The sequence below is a fragment of the Dipodomys ordii genome, unplaced genomic scaffold (assembly GCF_000151885.1).
Source record: "Dipodomys ordii isolate 6190 unplaced genomic scaffold, Dord_2.0 Scaffold188, whole genome shotgun sequence".
NCBI lineage: Eukaryota > Metazoa > Chordata > Mammalia > Rodentia > Heteromyidae > Dipodomys > Dipodomys ordii.
The window spans coordinates 332,394-338,206 of record NW_012267404.1 but is presented as its reverse complement, the minus strand read 5'-3'; the positions used below and the strand labels follow the sequence as shown (position 1 = coordinate 338,206).

General features: G+C 40.7%; 1 pseudogene; it reads left to right on the top strand.

The window, feature by feature from the left end:
• Positions 1-1,194: 1,194 nt before the first annotated feature.
• On the top strand, positions 1,195-2,497 carry LOC105999341 (annotated as a pseudogene).
• The last annotated feature ends 3,316 nt before the right edge of the window (positions 2,498-5,813 follow it).

Genomic DNA, 5,813 nt, shown 5'->3' with positions numbered 1-5,813 from the left:
ATTCTAAATTTCTAAAGGAGAAAGGTGATAAAATATAAAGACTTCTCTAAACATATTTGACCATAAAATCAGCTATTAGTTGGCCACCTTTCTAATAGAATTAGGATTGGTGTAACATGGAACTAACTTTGAGAAATGCTCAATATAATTTGGGTTTCAATTAGGTAAAGTACATACTCAATAATTCTAAACTTGTCTTTTCAAATGATGAAATACCTTTTCTGAGGGCAGAATCCCCCCCCCCTTACACACACTAGTATAATTGCTAAATATGTGTTTTCCTTTCATATTCTTTCAAGACTTAGGTGCTGTTCCTTCTTAGCCTGAATTTGTTCAGACAGAAAAATCATTGGTTAAGTCTGACTTCATATGTGAGCTGCTGAATTCCCATAATCATTTCAGCTGCCCTAATCATAAAGTTTTCAAGGTATAGAGTAAAAAAAAAAGTTAATTATAGCAATACAAACTAACTTTTGTTGAGTGTGCACTGGGGACAATATATTGTGTTAACAGCTTTACATGTAATATCCTATGCTGCTGTCAGTACAACTCTACATAGCTGGCATTATTAATATACCCATGTTCCATACAAGGAAATTTTAGAATTTCCACACGAAGGGGTAATGGGGAGGTAGTGGCAGGATTGGAGCTGGTACCAGAACCTCTGTTTAACCCTTAACGATTACCTAGCACTGCTATTTCAATGTTGGTTCTGTTTTTCTCCCTCCTCAACTAGCATCCTGTAAGAACAAAGGCCTCTGGGTCCAACCTTCAATAGTTTGGCCTCGCACCTGGTACACTGTTACCAATGCTCATTTAAAATAGTCCAAACCATGCAAGTTTTGAAACTACCTCCATCAAACACATGGAATTTTCATCGATGTGCCAGGTGAGTTCAAGCTCCTTCCTCTTGCAAATCACCCCTCACTGGCTTTTGAGCATCCTAAGTAAGTAATCTTGTCCATTCTTCATTTATCCAAACAGACAATGGTCCTGGCCCTGGCCCTGGGAACCGAATTTACCTGTAAATAGCAAATGCTTTAGAAAGCACTGTTGTCTTTGCTAGTTTTATTGGCACTAGTTGGACAGACTCTTGATCTTTGGGAACCCTTTCAGCTCTTAAGATCTTTCAATATAAAACAAAAATGCAACAAGCAAACTAAAACAAACAAAAAAGTCACATAGCCGCAGGGGATGGGGGGTCAAGCGGAGCTGGGGGTCTCCCTGCCCCCCTGGTTGCCATGCGACGTCTGTGACCTCACGTGCGCGTCTCCAGCGCCCAGCGAGCAAGTCGGTTATGAGCGCCAGTCAGTCTTTTAGGCTATCAAAGGGCATTTATGAGATAAATGTGACCGCCTCCCCGCCGGGGGCTCTTGGATCTATAGTGGAGGCTATGCCCCAGTCCCCCAGCCAAGAATGACCAAAATCCCTGTGAGTTGCTGGGTCGTGGTTGGCTGGATGCTGCCTGGGAAGGACTTTGGCAACGGTGTCTCTCTCTGTGACCTTGGCCTCCGCGGCAGTCAGGCCCAGCAGCCGCCCCAGCACCCAGGCCAGCGGGACCTTGTTTTCCTCACATGGGTTTCCTCTAAACATCATCATGTGGGAGCCAAATATTGCTGCTGAGAACTCGCACAGGAATGCCCGGATGTCTCCGTACCCTGGCTCTAAGGTGGTGCGATGCCATGTCCCCAACGAGAAAGTGAGCTGGCTGGTTGAGTGGAGAGAGTACAACCCGGTGGAGTACACGGCCAGCTTGGTCTTGGCCAGGCCCCAGTGGGCAGATCCACAGCTGGGCGAAAGAAACTTCTGTCCGAAATTTAACGAAAGGGATGGCAATGTGGAGAGAAGGAGCCAGGAAGGCTTTTATGAGGTTAGAAATGGTAGACCGAAAAATCCCGTAGGTAGGACAGGGATGTCTGGCCGAGGGATTTTGGGGCGCTGGGGTCCCAATCATGCCCTTGAGCCCATCGTCACCAGGTGGAAAAGGGATAGCATGGGAAACACAGTGACCCATCCTGTGTCGAGGAAAAATATTCTGCAGTTCGTGGCCATTAAAAGGAAGGACTGTGGGAAATGGGCAATTCCGGGGGGGATGATGGATCCAGGAGAGAGCACCAGCATCACCCTGAGGAGAGAATTCGGCGCCGAAGCCACGAACTTTCTACGCAAGTCGAAGGCGGAGAGGCAGATGCTGGAGAAACAGTTACACAGACTCTTCAGCCAGGAACAGTTTGTCATCTATAAAGGCTACGTGGATGATCCTCGGAACACGGACAACGCGTGGATGGAGACGGAGGCGGTGAACTTCCACGATGAAACAGGTGAAATAACGTGCCATCTTCCCCTCAAGGCTGGCGATGACGCCAAGGAGGCGAAGTGGGTAGACATTTTTGACACACTCAAGCTTTACGCCAGCCATTGGCAATTTATTCAATTCGTGGCTGAGAAGCGAGGTGCCCACTGGAAGGAGGAGCATTACTGTGGGCATCAGAGATAGATCTTGGAGTGTCATGGAAGCCAAATGAACCAGGGTGGATTAAAAAAAATAGTTTAGAACCTCTGCTAAACAGCTCTCAAACTGTGCACAGTATGAAACCTTGGTTATCAATGAAGAATATTAGACAAATATGGAAGAATGGGGTCACAAACGTTTTGGCTTTCCAATTAAAGAATATCATCACATATTGTATATGTCGTATACATGGTTTAGAACAATTTAAACAGTTAATTGTGGGTAAAACAGCGATGTTATTCTTATGCCACGATTTCTCATCCAATTTGCATTTGTCAGTTCTGACAACTTGCAATGAGACCTCCTCCAACATAAAAATCTGAATTTGGGGGTTACATTTGTTTTTCAAATTTAGCCTTAGGTAGTTTTTCTATTTGTTACCCTGTGAGCAAAGAAGCTATCTGGCTAGCCTCACTTTTTTTTTTTTTTTTTGGTCCGGTTGTGGGGCCTGAACTCTGGGCCTGGGCGCTGTCCCTCAGCTCTTCAGCTCAAGGCTAGCGCTCTACCACTTGAGCCACAGCGCCACTTCCGGCTTTTTTTGCTTATGTGGTGCTGAGGAATCGAACCCAGGGCCTCAGGCATGCAAGGCAAGCACTCTACCACTGAGCCACCTTCCCAGCCCCTAGCCTCACTTTTAGTACCTTCAGCTTTATGAGAAATCTTCCATCTCTATTTTTAGTCCATAAAGATCAAGTATTAGCCATACCAAAAAATATATATATACAGCAATAAAATAAGCTGGTCTTCTGTTGATCAGAACTGTTTCTGTCTGAAGAGAATGGACTAAATCAGGACATTGGTTCCTTCTTATCTCAGAAAAAAAGGTGCCCCAAAGGCAGATTACTAAATGTTATTCATTCCTACTTTTTAATAATAATAATAATCAAAAGTCCAAATAGAGAAAATTGCTAATGCGGAGATGTCAGGTTGCCCTTCGATGCCAAGAATTATGGGATTCCAATAGCAACAGACAGGCTCCAAATGTTTTTTTTCTTATTACCTAAAACAAGCCAGTTAATTTTACTTATAACACATGGGAAAAATAACAAACTACCACAGTGACCCGTTGTGGCTTAGGGGAAAAAAGACGATTGGAGCTAGGTGTTGGTGGCTCACTCCTATAATCCTAGCTACTCAGGAAGCTGAGCTCTTAAGAATTTCAGTCTGAAGCCATCCCAGACAGGAAAACCATGACTCCAATTAACCACTAAAAAGCCAGAAGTGGAAGTGTGACTCAAGTGGTAGAGCACTAGCCTATGGAAAAAAAACTCAGGAACAGCACTCAGGCCCCGAGTTCAAGCCCCGGGACTGTCACACACAAAAAAGACTTTCAGGATATGAAGATCACCTTGGTAATAATGCTTATATTACTCTCCCTATGTGTGAGCAATTTTTCAGTATTTTATGTACGGCCATTCATTGCTAAGGCTCTATAAGGAGGGCACATTGTTCATAGTTGTCCATGCTCAGAAGCAATACTCCTTCTTCCTTGTGTATTCTACCACTACTTGTATTTAGGATATAACCATTTGTCATATATATATATATATATATATGTATATTTCATCTCAGTAACTTTTGCAGGTAAGGTATGCTACTAGTTTTTATTTGAGTAATTCAGGTACCTTTTGGTATACATTTTTAAAATGTACAATTCTAAAAAATAACCTGAATATTATATAATCATTGGAAAAAACAAGAAGAAACAAAATTCTAAAAGTCTAATTTAATATATTTGGAATAGAATTCTTTATTTTCCCCCAAGATAATGATTTCTTTTTCACTGTTACCTGGAAAAGAGAGCCAAAATCCACCCATGTTGGACAAGAAAACATAGAATTACTCTTATTCCTTTTCTTTCCCTCAGCTCCCACATCCAGTCCATCCATAGAATTCAATTGCTTCTCCAGCAAACAGTATCCAGACTCATTCTCTGCTTTCTATCTTTATTGGCCACCCTAATCAAACACCATCCCTCCTGTAGGCATATACCTCACAGACCATCTGTCACCATTGTAATTCTTCATGTCATTTCTCACCAAACATGAAGTAACATTTTTGAGCCTTATTTCCCATTCATCCCTCTTAAAGCCATTCAACTGCTTTCCTTTGTACACAAAACATAAACTTTTTGTGCTGACCTATTCTGCCTGATGCTCCAGTCTGACCAGGTAATATTCCACACACTACTAGGCTGGCTTTTTTCCCCTTTGGCACACTTCATGCTTGCTTCTGTCCCAGAGCCTTTGCTTTGATTTTCCTTGCCTAAATTGTCTATTCTCTTTATAATGTTGACTCCTTGCATTGCTCTAGTTTCATTCAAATAACACTTCCTGAAAGATGTTTTGTGAATCCGCTAATGTAGAGTAGTCCACCCAGTCTGCTTTTACATTCCTATCCAGTTTTATTTGCCAATACTTCTTAGTACCAGATGATATTGTGAATATTTTCTGTCTACCTTTTAAGAGAGCCTATAAGAGTAAGGATTTTTCTCTCTTGCAGACTATTGCTCCTAAATCAAAATAGTGTCTGGCTTGCCAACAAATTATTTTTGGAAAATAAATGCTCTTAAAAGTTTTCAAATTTTTCTCTTAAAAATTATAAATGCAATCACATCACACTTAGCTTATTTAAAAAACTATTTTGAAATAACTTCAGAGTTTAAAAATAGCACACAAAGTACTTGTATAACATTTGACCTTGCTTTGCCTAAGGTTGACAAAATACAGTTCTTGGAACCAGAAAATTAACATCGATTTAATTCTTTTTACTATCAAGTACTCAACAGAATTTATTCAAAAAGTCCTAGAACTTCTACTAATGTCTTTTCTAAAACACAAAGATTCTATATCTCATTTAATTCTACATCTCATTTAACCACCATGTTTTACCTGCTCCAGTCTTTCATTTTTGAGGCTCCTGGCAAGTTATTTTTATTAGAATTTGTCACTATTTTCAGAAGCTGGTAGTCCTATGAGAAGATCACCTTCGTAGTAACAGCTAACACTTGCATTGCCCTTCTTACAAGAATGTTTTCAGCACTTTACAACAGTTATTCCTAACGTTCATCCTATGAAGATGATTTTTCTGACATGTTCTTAGGAATAGATTGAGATCACATATTTTTTCCAAGATTACTATGGACATATTACTTGATTGAATTTTCAAATTGCAAAAAAGTAAAATTTTCAGTGCAATTGCTTCTAGATACCAAATAATATGTGCTGTATTTAAAAAAATAACATTGAACTGGTTAAACTTCCAACCAATTTGTAGTAGTAGTAGTAGTAGTAGTTGTTGT